Source organism: Triticum dicoccoides, chromosome 2A (assembly GCF_002162155.2).
Source record: "Triticum dicoccoides isolate Atlit2015 ecotype Zavitan chromosome 2A, WEW_v2.0, whole genome shotgun sequence".
Lineage (NCBI taxonomy): Eukaryota > Viridiplantae > Streptophyta > Magnoliopsida > Poales > Poaceae > Triticum > Triticum dicoccoides.
In genome coordinates, this window is record NC_041382.1 from 527,030,188 (window position 1) to 527,046,289 (window position 16,102).

The following is a 16,102-nucleotide window of genomic DNA, read 5'->3' on the forward strand; positions in this document are numbered from 1 at the left end:
CTGTCGGCCACCCCGCGCCCCACCGCTGCCACCCTCCCCACGCCGCTGGCCACCGCCTCCCTCTTCCGCGCCGCCGGCCACCGCCTCTCTCCTTGCGTAGCTGGACGCCGCCTCTCTCCCCGCAGCCGGATGCCGCAAGCTCCTCCATGCACAGGTTTGCAACCCACTTGCCGCCTTCGTTCTCCAGCATGCCCGGCCCCGCCATCCTCATCCACGCGTGTGGCGCCTCGACCCAATGCTGACCTCCCTCCCTCGTCCCGGCTGCTGGTCGCCATCCAAGTCATACCAATTATTCTAGAAGGTCTGAACTTCTTTTCCAAAGCATACCAATTTTTGATTGATTTCTGTCTATCTCCCCTAATCTCTGAACTTTTTTGCCACAGCAAACTAACTTGGACTTCATTGCACCATTTCGGGCGCCGGCAGCTCCTTCCTTCGCCATGGATACACCATAGACATGTACAGTAGTGTTCTTTCTTTTTGTTTATCTATTGCTTTGATTCTAGCCCATGTATTACTGCTTGCTGAGCCGAACCATTCCTTCAAACTTCTTTAGCCCACAACTATGCTTTGTTGTTCATTTTATTCAGGAGTTCCAACTTGAGGTGGATGATTATTAACCCTGCTAGTGGATAGATGTGCCTTCTTCGGCGTCACTGTGATATCCACCATTGTGCTTATTGATGTGATGCTGTGAACTTTTTTAGTGCTGTAAAAATTGTTTACTTCTAGTTGCTGCTTGATGCCACGGCTGAATTGTGCAAGTTCAATCATTATCATAGAGCGAGTTTGGAAGTTTGATTTAGTTAAAAAGTGGGAGAAGAAAAATCTCAGTGCAAGTGTGGAGAACCTGCAGGTTCTAATAATGTTGTATGCCAGGTTAAGGACAGCGATCCGGGTGCATGGGAGCAACTGCTGATGGAGGTTGAGTCAAAGTGTCGTGACTGGCTGCTGCAGATCTTTGGCACGGAGTTCGACAAAGACACTCCTCTGATGGTAATGCCCATCTACATTTGAATTGACAAAAAGTTACAGAATTTCAGTTCCTTTGTACTTATGAGATCTTCAGTCCATGACCAAAAATTGCAGAGTTCTACTTCCTCAAGATAGGAGTGAGATTCGATGGGACACGACCAGATTATGATGTTGGACTAGCAAATTTAGCAGATGATGATGTTGTACATCAATTCAGACCCGAGAGACCGTAAGCTAAAAGAAAAATATACAGGAGTTCAAAGTCGAGAAATAGGGGGATGTTTGTTCGTATGTCTAAAAATAATTGAGTTTATATAGGAGTTCAAATGGATAAAAAAATGAATATTTATATGTTTGAAGTTCATCGACCAAAATTCTAAAAGTTCAAATTGAGAAAAGTGGTAAGTTCGGACGAAAAATAAATGAGCCCTTCGACAATTTCACTGAGAAAAAGGTAAGGAGTTTATGTATAACTGTAGCTAGTGCCCCATGAATCAACATAGCAATGTAGTAAAAAAAGTTTGTTTACATCTCTCTAGCTGTATGAGAGTGAATGTTTTGTTATTATATCTGTTTCATTGCTTGTCTTCAGTCACCTAAATAAGGTCAAGAAAAATCTGTAAGTTTGGTGCGTGTGCTGTTACAAATCTAAACTTCTTGTCCAGTAATTCTAGTACCGATGAACATCGAGTTGATTGAAATTATGTACTCCTAGTTGGTTTCTGAGACCCTTACTGGTCCTTCTATATTTAGAAGTTGTGCCTGATAGCCATACATGACTTCTCTGTATGACAAATGGTGCGAGAAAATTCTGAATACATGGCACAACCGCTCTTGGACAGTAAACATGCATACCTTATTTATTTGTGCATCCAGTCTGTGCATCTTCTGTTCTAAAATTCCTAGAGCGTCAGTGCAACTACATATCAGGGTATACTATGTTGATTCTATGATTTTCCGTATGCTTGTATGTAAAAAAATATGGCATATTTACTGCTTCATTTTCTTGTGGTGCGAATGTTGTTGATGTACATAATTTTTGCTGACCACCAGCCTCCCCCACTGCGCCGCCGCCCCGACCACCAGCCTCCCCGGGCATGGTACGCAATCCACTCCTTGTGCCACACCGTTCTCCATGCCCCGCCCTGCGCCACCAGCCGCCGCCTCCCTCCCGCGCGCCACCCGCGACTGCCATGCCAAGGCTTGTGCTCAGCGGCTGGGGGGGGAGCAACGGGGTCAAGGATCTTCATCTCGGCAGTACAACTGCACGCCCCGTCCACGTTCATGAAAAGTGCTGCATGCAGGCCACCCGTGCTCTGCCTTGGATCCATTCAACAATCCAGTCGTCGTCATCATGGTTTCTGCCCGACGACCGTCATACTTTTCTCAGTCCAACTTCTTGCTTCGCCGCCGGTCACTCAATAAAGAGTCGTGTGCAAGCCACCCCTTGCTCCCCCCCCCCTGATCCAACATTTTTGGTATGAATTTGATGAATCTTATTGATGCTCTGTTCTTATTCATCTAGAGATTCCTCCTCATATTGATTGTTTGTATTGCTTGTATCGTTTTCGTTCTTCCATGTATGTATCAGTTTGATGTTTTGAGATAGCTCAGATTACTTCCAACTGTGAAGATTGACATGCATATTTGGGGATGAGATTTTTAGGTACTAAGTTTGGCACTGTATCTAACCCGTACTAAAATATTTCAGCAGTTCAACAGGGGCGTGGGGTTTAGTTCGACGGTGACGAGCCAGGCAGCCGGCCTTCGCATAACGAACTGGTGCAGTTCGATCTTGTGCGAATTGGAAATCCCCTGATGCTGAGTGTGTCAGTACAACCCTACGCTACAAGGCACGCGTACATCCACTTCACGTGTTAGTCAAAAGTATTGTGCATTTGCTTGGTACCTTTGCTACTCTAGTTACATATCACTTGTGAAATCAAAAATATTTTGTTGTTCACTTTTTTGTGTTTTGTTGAATAAATCTCATGCTGTCTTTTCTGTGAGCTACAAAATCATAGTGCTTAAAATACCGATGTGTGCATCATACTTGAATTAAAGAAGTTACAGGAGAAAGTACCCCTATTCCATTACTTTGAGAAGTACAAGTACACCTTTCTGATAGTACAGTGCATGCCCTGCACAAATGGCGCAGTGGTAGATGCTTGGTGAAGTCCGTTATAGCTTGATGTTTATTCCAAGGGAGTTCATGTCGAACTACACTTCAACTATGCATGATGCTTTTTTTCGGAGAAAGAAACTATGGAAGGTTCAAATTATCTTGATAGTTCAATCACTGAAAAATGAGGAGTTCTGAGGGTTACATAAAAACTTTCTTTACAAAAAAAGAGTAGAACAAGTAATGATCATATTTGTCATCATGCTTTTAGCTAAATTAGTGTATGACTGAAACTCGGTTCCATTTAGATCACTAATTACTCTAAAAGGTGATTTGAAGTTTCATCCACATCATGTTCTTGCATTAAGTGGCACTGTTTGATGTACCACTGAATTTAGTTTGGTTCAGTTCTTATTCCAGTGACCAAGTTAGGTCAATTTTTATTTTTGTGTTCAATTCAGTTCAGTTTCTGCCCCACATATAAGTTCACCTATTTTATTGCTAAAATAGGTTCGTTTTGTTCCCAGTAGGATCTTGCCATGATTACCTTTGTGAAACCTGTACACTCAACACTCATATCTATGTATTGAGAACCAGATTTTCTTTTTATAATGAGCTTTACTTTCATACTGACATTTCATTTATGTTCTTTTACAGTAGAACAAATACTATGTTTTATGCCAAGTAAGTTCAAACAGAACGGAAGTGGAGCTTCATTTGCAAAGAATAGAAAAGGAACACATGTTTCATTTATGTTTTTGATGAATCTAGCCTGAACTGAAGCCTGTCGGTGAGCCGGGCGCTGGGCCAACCACAAGGCAATGCCACCGAGGAGGACGCTCGATGGCCGCCGAGCGCCGTGTGAGCCTTTTCGATCCCATTTCCAGGTTGAACTCCAAGGATCACGCCGTGGGGTGTGCAAAGGTGCTAGCTAGCCCCTGCTTCCATTTTTCTTCAAAAGCTTTGCTAACCCATTAGCCACTTATAAGATGACTTTGCTTCCAATTAGCCACTTAAAGTTGTGGCCATTTAATGAAAAATCTTTTCTATAGAACCAGTTTCTAACGTTGTTGCCGCGTGTACGCGTCCCACTCCAACGGCATGGCTTATGCTTTAGTGGCAAACAGTGGAGCCTGCTGGAGGAGTCATGGGGAAACATAATGAGTTCTACAGAAATAAATATAGAAGTTCATATTTCAAAACAAATGAAGTATTTGGGAAGTAAAATGAAGTATCTCAAAGTACACATCTTTTTAGGTTTCGTTGTGAACATGCAATGTTACTGTACATGAACTTGTTCTTTTTACATGAACTTGTGCGTGCTAATTGGTGGCTGTTGTGTTTGTGCAGGAATGGTGGCATGAAGCAGTTGAGTAGGTGTGCATGGTGAGCAGCTACTGAACTTATTCAAACACTACAAATATAGTCCCACACAGCCTCTCAACACCACATCTTGAACCCGCTTGAACCTTCATGGCCCAGGCCGTTCACTGCCTCAACACAAGGCCGTTCGATGACGCAACGCTCAAGCCGTTCACCCTTGCCACCACAAGCCGTTCACCTCCGCCACACGAGGTCGTGCGACAACGCAGTGATCAGGTTCTTCGCCTCTACCACAGCGAGCCGTTCACCTTTGCCACAGGTGGTCGACGCAGCGCTAAGGATGTTTTGTTCTTTTTCAGTACATGTTATGTGTGCTTTTCAGTTCACCTACTTGGCGATTCTATGTCCAATTTCCCCTCTGTTTGTGTGTTTTCCTATAGCACAAGAGGTGTTGTGTGTTATGACTTAATAAGCAAATATTGTTTTGTTCTCAGTATTCTCATGTAGGCCAAAATGGTGAACATTTAAACATCAGCCCAAATTAATAAAACTGAGAAGTTCTACTTTCAGTAAACGGGTGAACCTAGATGCAACAAAGCTCTGCCATTAGCCATGGGGATGTGTATTGCATTCTTTTTGTCCGTTAATGTATTTTCTTGTTTGTCAGGTCGTGTGCAAGTTTGTCATCAGTTCATGTGTATGTGTGTTGGTAATCACTACTATTGCTGCTAGCTATCGATCTGACTGTGATATTACTGCAGCTGCTTTATGTAATTAGCCCCTTTGTTGGGTGAAACTCCTGCTTCTTAGCTTTGGAACTGTAAAAACACAACAAGTTCGCAAATTAAAAGTTGTAAGTTCAACATGATGTCGTTGATAAGTTTTGGGAAAAACACTCAAACACAAAGAAACCTCATGGAAATTCAAATGGTAAAAGTTCAAGTGTTAGAATGAGAGAAGTCCAGTACATCATTGAAAAAAATGTTAAGAGTTTTAAAAAAAGAAACACACAAAATATTTTTCTTTTCAAAAAATGCCATTCAGTTCAACGATGTAAAACCATGCAAGCTTAGGGATGATGATATCGTAAACCATTGAAAAGTTACGAGGAAAATGATACCAAAAAACAAAGCAAAGTCTAGTCTATGAAGACGCGCTCCGTACAAACCCATACGGCCATCAGTTCAAGTAATCTTTTTCCAGAACCATCCAAAATTGCTCAATGAAAAATAAATCAGTACGGACACACACATGGATCAGTACGAGTACTCTGTTTTTCAAACGAGAAAACATTAGGATCCGTCTCATTATATTCAAAATTACTCTTCAACGATTACGAATTTGAGAAAACTTTCAACATGACTAAGTTTCGCATTTTTGATATCTTTCCAACGGTATATTATTTGGCCTATTTCGATAAACTTTAAAAATCACGTTCGAAATCAAATTTTACCGTATTTGAATTTGAGTTTAAAACGCAAGGAATTAGAAAAACATTTCTACACAAAAAAGTTGCGCATTTTTCATAGATTTCCAACGCCGTATCATTTGCGTCAATCCGACAAACTGTTTGCAAAAAATGTGAAAATACGTTTCGCCTAGAATTTCACCGTTTTTCAAATGACTTTTAATTTGTATATAATTTGAAAAAATAGTAGATATAAGGAATATGCGAATTTTTACCAACTTTCCAACGCCATCTTATTTTCTCAATTCCGACAAACCGTTTGAAAATCGAGTCCAAAATACGATTCACGTTTTCGGTTTTGAAAAAAATGCCTTTTTCAAAACTGCTTTTAAACCGTGATGATTTTGAAAAAAAAGCCTATATATTTGTAATGTAGATGTCAAGACCTTTCCAACGATATATTACACGCCCCATTCCGACGAAAAGACGATCAATTCGACAAGATGAAAATCATGAGTACAACCACTTGAAACCATCAGTTCAAATAGGGTAACAGAATAATATTCTGTTACGCGAAACAAAATAGCCCAGATGTGTGTGTATATATATATATTCGTGTTCTGTCCTCTACAACATTCACTTATAGCTATGTCTTCATGCTTGAATCCTTCTTGATCTAAATGAATGTGATCGGACCCTAACCCCTTCTATATTTCTATCTCAAATTCTATCTATCCAAATCGTATGCATTCTATTGAAACCCGTGATTGTCTTCTGTGAATCTTTGTTAGTAGAAGACAAAGTGACAAGAGTTTAAGACTGCTTTAAATACCACATCCTATTTGCCTGAATACCAGAGAAGCCGGAACGACCACCCGACAATCCAGGAATGTGTGGGAACATGGATCAACTCCCAATGAGTTGCATGCAAACCACGTGTCCTTCAGATGTGAACCACCAGGGGCACCTGCGTAATTACGTTGTGCTGTCCCTTTCCTTATAAATACACAACTCACCGCGGTCATTATCTCTTCTTCCACCTCGTCACCTCACACAAACCCTAGCGCATCTGCAAACTCGCGTCAACGCCGGAGACGAAGTGCTTAGCTGCCGTGACTTCTTCGACGCCGTCCTCACGCCGGCCGCAGACCTCATATTCTCCTCTGCCGCCGTAGGTGTCTTCCGCCGCCAAGTTAGGGCATGAAAGATTGAACTGCTCGGCCTCTCTATCTTCGACCTTGTCTAGCAGTTCGTAAGCGGTAAATAAAACCTACCTTTTTACTACCTTTTGATCCGTCAAATCCATCCACTTCAACCGAAAGTGGTTGTTCAACTTCCAAGTCTGGATTTGCCCTTGTCTACATCTCATATCATGCCAAGTATATTCACTTATGCTTCATAAATAGTTAGATTCCTCACTTCTACTTATTCATGGATTCGTATAAATCTGGAACCAACTCTTCAAATAAGTGAATGTCTTCGCACTATGAGGTCAATGTCTTCAAACTGATTTATCTTCAAAATCTTCTGAGAATGCATATGACCTCTTCCCCCTCCTCTTGCTACCTCTTGAGCACTGCGTTGGTTTTCCCTTGAAGAGGAAAGGGTGATGCAGTAAAGCAGTGTAAGTATTTCCCTCAGTTTTTGAGAACCAAGGTATCAATCCAGTAGGAGACCACGCGTGAGTCATCTCGTACCTACACAAACAAATAAGAACCTCGCAACCAACGCGATAAAGGGGTTGTCAATGCCTTCACGGCCACTTGCAAGAGTGAGATCTGATAGATCTGATAATAATAAGATAAATATTTTTGGTATTTTTATGATATAGATTGAAAGTAAAGATTGCAAAAAAAAAATAGAATGGAAACTTGTATGATGGAAAATAGACCCGAGGGCCACAGGTTTCACTAGTGGCTTCTCTCAAGATAGCATAAGTATTACGGTGGGTGAACAAATTACTGTCGAGCAATTGATAGAAAAGAGAATAATTATGAGAATATCTAGTTATGATCATGTATATAGGCATCACGTCTGTGACAAGTAGACTGACTCCTGCCTGCATCTACTACTATTACTCCACACATCAACCGCTATCCAGCATGCATCTAGAGTATTAAGTTCATAAGAATAGAGTAATTCCTTAAGCAAGATGACATGATGTAGAGGGATAAACTCATGCAATATGATATAAACCCCATCTTTTTATCCTCGATGGCAACAATACAATACATGTCGTTTCCCTTTCTATCACTGGGATCGAGCACCGCAAGATTGAACCCAAAGCTAAGCACTTCTCCCATTGCAAGAAAGATCAATCTAGTAGGCCAAACCAAACTAATAATTTGAAGAGACTTGCAAAGATAAACCAATCATACATAAAAGAATTCAGAGAAGATTCAAATATTGTTCATAGATAGACTTGATCATAAACCCACAATTCATCGGATCTCGACAAACACACCGCAAAAGAAGATTACATCGAATAGATCTCCAAGAGAATCGTGGAGAACTTTGTATTGAGATCCAAACATAGAGAAGAAGCCATCTAGCTACTATCTATGGACCCGATGGTCTGAGGTAAACTACTCACACATTACCAGAGGGGCCATGGAGTTGTTGTAGAGGCCCTCCGTGATCAATGCCCCCTCCAGCGGAGCTCCGGAAAAGGCCCCAAGATGGGATCTCTTGGGTACATAAGGTTGCGGCGGTGGAAATAGGGTTTCGTGGTGCTCCTGGATGTTTTCGGGGTATGTGAACATATATAGGAGGAAGAAGTAGGTCGGTTGAGCCACGAGGGGCCCACGAGGGGGGAGGGTGCGCCCAGGGGGTAGGCGCGCCCCCTGCCTCGTGGACACCTCGTTCATTTCTTGACATCCACTCCAAGTCCTCTGGATCATGTTTTGTAACACCCACAATGCAGCTATATCTCCCACGTGTCGGAGCACAACTTAGAGGCATAACCGCATTGTAGGCATGTCGCAAGAGGGGTAATCTTTACACATCCCATGTACTGAATAAGAAAGAGGTACAAAGTTGGCTTACAATCACCACTTCACACAATACATGAATATAGCATTACATCATCCAGATACAATCAAGGTCCGACTACGGAACCAAAATAAAAGAAGACCACCCCTAATGCTAGGTCCTCGACCGCCCCGACTGGGCTCCACTACTGATCAACGGGAAATGAAACAACACAACGAACACGATCTTCTTTGAGCTCCTCCTTGAGCTGGGTTGCGTCACCTGCAACTGGTTTCATCGGCACCTGCAACTGGTTTTTGGAAGTAATCTGTGAGTCACGGGGACTCAGCAATCGCACACCATCGCGATCAAGACTAATTAAGCTTATGGGTAGGAAAGGGTAGTGAGGTGGAGCTACAGCAGGCACTAGCATATATGGTGGCCAACATACGCAAATGAGAGCGAGAAGAGAAGCAAAGCAACGGTCGTGAAACTAGAAGTGATCCTGAAACTACTTACGTTCAAACATGACCCAAGAACCGTGTTCACTTCCCGGACTCCGCCGGAAAGAGACCATCACGGCTACACACGCGGTTGATGCATTTTAATTAAGTTAAGTGTCAAGTTCTCTACAACCAGATATTAACAAATTCCCATCTGCCCATAACCGCGGGCACGGCCTTCGAAAGTTCAAAACCCTGCAGGGGTGTCCCAACTTAGCCCATCACAAGCTCTCACGGTCAATGAAGGATATTCCTTCTCCCAGGAAGACCCGATCAGACTCGGAATCCCGGTTACAAAACATTTCGACAATGGTAAAACAAGACCAGTAAGACCGCCCGATGCGCCGACATCCTGATAGGAGCTGCACATATCTCGTTCTCAGGGCAACACCGGATGAACACTACGTACAGCTAAAACCAGCCCTCAAGTTTCCCCGAGGTGGCGCCACAAGTGGCTCTGTTTCGGACCAACACTTAGACAAGCACTGGCCCCGGGGGGTTAAAATAAAGATGACCCTTGAGTCTGCAGAACCCAACAGAAGGTGATAGGTTGTTAGTGGAAATATAAAACCAAGATTGTGCCTTGCTAGAGGAGTTTTATTCAAGGCGAACTGTCAAGGGGTTCCCATTATAACCCAACCGCATAAGGAATGCAAAATCAAGGAACATAACACCAGTATGACAGAAACTAGGGCGGAAAGAGTGGAACAAAACACCAGGCATAAGGCCGAGCCTTCCACCCTTTGCCAAGTATATAGATGCATTAAATAATTAAATAAGAAATATGGTGATATCCCAACAAAATATCCATGTTCCAACAAGGAACAAACTCCATCTTCACCTGCAATAACAACACTATAAGAGGGGCTGAGCAAAGCGGTAACATAGCCAAACAACGGTTTGCTAGGAAAAGTGGGTTAGAGGCTTGACATGGCAATATGGGGGGCATGATATAGCAAGTGGTAGGTATCACGGCATAGCAAAAGAGCGAGCAACTAGCAAGCAAAGATAGAAGTGATTTCGAGGGTATGGTCATCTTGCTTGAGATCCCGCAAGGAAGAAGAACGAGTCCATGAAGAAGGCAACCAGACGTAGTCGAACGGATCCTTACAAACGCGACATTATCGGAACTAACCCGAGAAGCAACACCGGAAAGAAGCAAACAACATAGTAAACAACCATCACATAAACATGGCATGATGCACAATCAAGTATGATGCATGTTCGGTTTAATGAAGCATGGCATGGCAAAGTGCACAAGCAATCCTACAAATTAAGTGGAGCTCGATATGCAACTCCGTTGCATATTGACGGAACACCACATTAATTATTTAGTTCACCCTCGGTTAGGTACTCAACAATATTAAATGTTGGTTAACATGGAAAGAGGTGAAGCATAACAAAACTATACCATTTAAAAAATTTAAATGGGGCCGGATATAACAAACAACAAATTTGGTAAATCCCCATGTGCATTAGCAATTTGATGCAACAACAATTTTAAACATTTTAAATGTTGTTATCATGATGCGGATGACATGTGAAAGCTTTATGCAGGTTTTATGAAAATGTTAACAAGAGCATATTATGAAGCATTTGTCATCGTGGCGGAAACGAAAGGGGTGCCACGACAACGAATCCGAAAATGATGCCATGGCAACTTTCCGGTTCCGATAACTCGATTGAGATGCCGGTGCAAAAGAGAGTGTGATGGGAGCATGTCATGCAAGGATGGTGGGGTGATCCTGGTAAACGGGTGTCCCACGAGATGATGGTATGGCAATGAGGAACATGCAAGAAAACATGTCAGGCACGGTGCAAACGCGAGCATTTCATACAACACACATGCGTTCATTCACGAGCGTCGTCTCGATGGTTATACCTTCGAAGCGTGCGTTATCGGAGGGTGAGGGAGTCCTGGATTAGGGGGTGTCCGGATAGCCGGACTATACCTTCAGCCGGACTCCAGGACTATGAAGATACAAGATTGAAGACTTCGTTCCGTGTCCGGATGGGACTTTCCTTGGCGTGGAAGGCAAGCTTGGCGATGCGGATATTCAAGATCTCCTACCATTGTAACCGACTTTGTGTAACCCTAACCCTCTCCGGTGTCTATATAAACCGGACGGTTTTAGTCCGTAGGACAACTTCATCATACAACAATCATACCATAGGCTAGCTTCTAGGGTTTAGCCTCCTTGATCTCGTGGTAGATCTACTCTTGTACTACCCATATCATCAATATTAATCAAGCAGGACGTAGGGTTTTACCTCCATCAAGAGGGCCCGAACCTGGGTAAAACATCATGTTCCTTGCCTCCTGTTACCATCCGGCCTAGACGCACAGTTCGGTACCCCCTACCCGTGATCCGCCGGTTTTGACACCGACATTGGTGCTTTCATTGAGAGTTCCTCTGTGCTGTCGCAATCAGGAAGGATGCCTCTTCTTGTCTATAAAGACAGCGCCGTTACTAAGGGAGCCTTGGCTGTTGGCCAAACTCTCCGGCTAGGCGGTTTTCTCATGACCGCCTGTTCGGTCGTTGCACCGACGGTGACCTCTCGGGTCATCAAAAGCAATCTTCACGTCAGCTCGGAACTCGTCGAGCAGTTAGATCCAATGGAGCTCTCTTCCGTAAATGAGCTCTTGGATCGCATCGCCGCCTTGGGGGTCACTACGGATTATGACCAGGTTGGGCTTAAACCCGATCTAAGAGAAATTAATTCTCCCCAAGTCACCCATCACGTTGCCGTGGTAGAGGCACAGTGCAGCGACTCTCCATCTATCTTAAGGGCTAGCTACGTCCGGATTCCCGATCCCTCCAAGCCGGATACCCACGGAGGGGAGGATGTAACTCAAGACCTGAACTTAGAATCAGGCAACGGGCTAGATTCACTGGACAACATCCAAGAATCCAAACTTCAGAGTTCGGAAACTCCTTGGCCTCTGAGTCTTAGATTGGGTGAAGTTCCGGACTTAATTCCACCCACCCACCCGAACATAAGAGATCTATCCCAAATCAGGCAAAAGCCCGAAGAAACAATACATCATTACTGCTGGTTATGAACAGGATAAAGGATTGCCGCGAGGAAGACGCAATCTCAATCTTCTGCAATAATTGCACGGACAAGGGAATCCTCAACGCCACAGGTCGTCGTGATCTTACACGCTTCGCTGACTTGGCATCCATAGTACAAAAGTACGGTGCGATGGAAAGCGCCCGGAAAACCGAAACTAAATTTTGGGACAATCCGGCCCTGAATAGAAACCTCGTCCGAAATAAAAGGGCGCATCATCATCAGACACCCGGGTTAAAAACCAAAAAACCAAAACCCTCTACAGGGCATGGAACCGTACTAGAGGGGTGGCTTAATGGACCCTGTAAAATTCATAGTACAGAGGACGCCACACCAATTCATAGCCTTAGAGCATGTTGGATACTCCGGCAGGTGGCCAAAAGGGGCGAAGATCTCCTAATTACGGAGGCCGCAGAAAGCCACCTCAGGGACTCCAGTACAGTCTTGACAGTCTTCGAGACTTTCACATCAAATAATATGTGAAAAAGAACACTCCGCAGCCTCGCCGAAGTCTATCAAGTAGCAATAATAAACCCATGGAGTGACACGGCTATTACTTTTAATGCCAGTGATGAACCTAAAATCCGAACAGCTCGAGCACCAGCCGCATTGGTACTCAGTCCTATAGTGGACGGCTTTCGCCTTACCAAGGTACTCATGGACGGAGGCAACGGATTGAACCTCATTTATGAGGAAACCCTTCAAAAAATGGAAATACACTGGAACCGCATTGAGCGAAGCAGCACAACCTTTAGAGGAATAATCCCCAGTCGGGAAGCGCGCTGTGCAGGAAAAATCACACTAGATGTGGTGTTCGGCACGCGGATAATTATAGGTCCGAAGAGGTCACATTCCAAGTGGCCCCGTTCAGTAGCGGATACCACGCTCTGCTGGGGCGGGAAGCGTTTACAATCTTCCAAGCAATACCCCATTACGGGTACATGAAGCTCAAGATGCCTGGGCCGAACGGAATCATCACTCCCGCTAGTGATCCGGACATAGCACTCCGCGCCGAAAACAAGACAGCCGCATTGGCCCTTGAGGCACTGTCCGAAGCCCTAGCGGCTGAGGAACTGACTACGCTGCGCTCCACGATAAACAGGGACGATGTGATACTCGATAAAAGATCCAAGTCCACCTCCTTTAAACCAGCGGATGAAATAGTCAAATTCCAGGTCCATCCAACGGACCCCAATAAAATAGCTTCCATCGGGGCACGATTAAATCCCGATGTAGACGCCGCACTGCGAGAATTCCTACAGGAGAACTGGGACATTTTTGCCTGGCACCCTTCAGACATGCCAGGAATCCCACGCAGGCTGGCCGAACACAACTTAAATATCCTAAAAGGATTCAAACCTGTCAAACAAGCCCTTCGGCGTTTCTCTGAGCCCAAGAGACAGGAAATGGGAGAGGAGTTAGCCAAACTATTGGAGGCCGGATTCATCAGAGATATAAAACATCCGGACTGGCTAGCAAACTTGGTGATGGTACCAAAGAAGGACAAATCCTGGCGCCTGTGCGTTGACTTCAAAGACCTTAACAAGGCTTTCCCAAAGGATCCCTTCCCCCTCCCCCGCATCGATCAAATTATCGACGCCACTGCAGGACATGATTCGTTGTGCTTCCTCGACGCATACTCCGGTTACCATCAAATCAAGATGGCCGAGTCAGACCAAGCCGCAACAGCATTCATCACCCCGTACGGCCCATTCTGCTTCAACACAATGCCTTTCGGGCTCAAAAACGCTGGCGCAACATATCAGCGCATGATTCAGACATGTCTGGCAAACCAGATCGGCAAAATAGTAGAGGCATACGTGGATGATGTGGTCGTAAAAACAAGACATGTCGAATCCCTAGTAGACAACTTGAGGCTTACATTTGACAACCTCCGAGCATATGACATCAAGCTAAATCCAGAAAAATGCATTTTCGGCATTCCAGCCGGAAAGCTCTTGGGCTTCATTGTATCCGGTACAGGAATCGAAGCAAATCCAGCCAAGATCTGAGCTTTGTCACAATTGGATATCCCAAAGGACCTCAAACAAATACAAAAATTAACCGGATGCGTGGCGGCTCTAAGCCGCTTTATCTCCCGGTTGGGAGAAAAGGCGCTACCCCTCTATCGCCTCCTTCGGCGCACCGAACACTTCGAGTGGACGGATGCCGCCACGGCCGGACTCGAGGAAATAAAAGCCATATTGGCAACAAACCCCGTCCTGGCCGCGCCAAACATCGGCAAACCAATGTTATTGTACATTGCAGCAACCCATCAAGTTGTCAGCGCAGTACTCGTCGTCGAACGGGAAACGGACGGACACAAATTCCCCCTTCAAAAGCCGGTTTACTACGTGTCCACTGTCCTCACCCCATGCAAATCACGATACCCACATTATCAAAAGATTGCATATGCGGTATTCATGGCATCCTGGAAGCTATGACACTACTTCCAAGAGTGTTCAATCACAGTAGCATCGGAAGTACCACTCAACGATATTATAAACAACCGTGACGCAACGGGCCGGATTGCAAAATGGGCCATCGAGCTCCTCCCGTTCGACATAACTTATAGGCCACGGCGAGCTATAAAGCGCAAGTTTTGGCCGACTTCGTCATAGAATGGACGGAGGCCGAACTCCCTAAAGAGTACGGCACATATTCAAACTAGATCATGCACTTCGACGGTTCCAAAATGTTGGCCGGACTTGGGGCCGGCGTCGTTTTGACGCCCCCCACAGGAGACACAGTTCAATATGTACTCCAGATTATGTACACGGACTCCAACAATGCAGCCGAATACGAGGCCCTTTTACATGGTCTCCAGATCGCAGTATCCATGGGCATTCAACGCCTAAAGGTGCGCGGGGATTCGAACCTCGCGATATCCCAAATAAATGGAGACTTCGATGCCAAGGATCCAAAAATGGCAGCTTACCGCAATGCCGTTCTCAAAATGTTAGTTCGGTTTGAGGGGCTCGAATTTCACCATATAGCCTGAGAAAACAATCAGGCGGCAGACGTCCTGGCATGCATCGGCGCAAAACGCGATGCGGTCCCCCCCAACATCTTCCTGGAAAGGCTGTTCAAGCCATCCGTAGTATGGGAAGGGGAACATGACAATATTAGCCCGGACCCAACCGCACTGTCCGACGCCGAACAATCTGACACAATCGGAGGCTCTGCCAATGAAATCACAACCTCAGCCCACGTACTAATGGCCGTTATCGCCCCGTGGACAGAACCATTCCTAGCCTACCTTACTAGGCAGGAACTCCCAGAGGACCAAAACGAGGCACGATGTATAGTTTGGCGATCTAAAGCCTATAAAGTCCATGAGGGAGAACTTTATAAGAAAAGCACTACCGGAGTCCTTCAAAGGTGCATCTCCGAAGAGGAAGGGCAGACCCTGCTGGCTGAAATTCATGCCGGACTCGGTGGCCATCACGCTGCAGCCCGGTCCCTTGTAAGCAAGGCTTTCCGTACAGGCTTTTATTGGCCGACGGCCCGGGCGGACGCTCAGGACTTGGTCCAACGATGCGCCGGTTGCCAACTTTTTGCAAACCAAAGCCATATACCACCCACCGCCCTCCAAACTATCCCCATCACTTGGCCTTTCACGGTCTGGGGGCTTGACATGGTGGGACCCCTTAAAGGCGGAACCCACAAGAAAAAATACTTACTGGTCATGGTGGATAAGTTCACCAAATGGATAGAAGCCAAGCC

The 16,102-nt window shown here is 45.0% G+C and overlaps 1 long non-coding RNA gene across 6 annotated transcripts; it reads left to right on the top strand.

Moving 5' to 3' along the window:
- The first annotated feature begins 11 nt into the window (after positions 1 to 11).
- Positions 12 to 4,989, top strand: LOC119355183. Of its 6 annotated transcripts, none has more exons than XR_005171482.1 (9): positions 12 to 301; positions 384 to 459; positions 880 to 996; positions 1,090 to 2,453; positions 2,690 to 2,862; positions 3,755 to 3,781; positions 3,869 to 4,021; positions 4,448 to 4,483; positions 4,580 to 4,989. It is a non-coding gene; the product is annotated as an uncharacterized LOC119355183 (long non-coding RNA). The 6 variants fall into 6 exon arrangements; XR_005171481.1 differs by having other exon boundaries at positions 2,690 to 2,851; XR_005171483.1 differs by having other exon boundaries at positions 1,090 to 1,204; positions 2,029 to 2,453; positions 3,755 to 4,021.
- Positions 4,990 to 16,102: the final 11,113 nt, after the last annotated feature.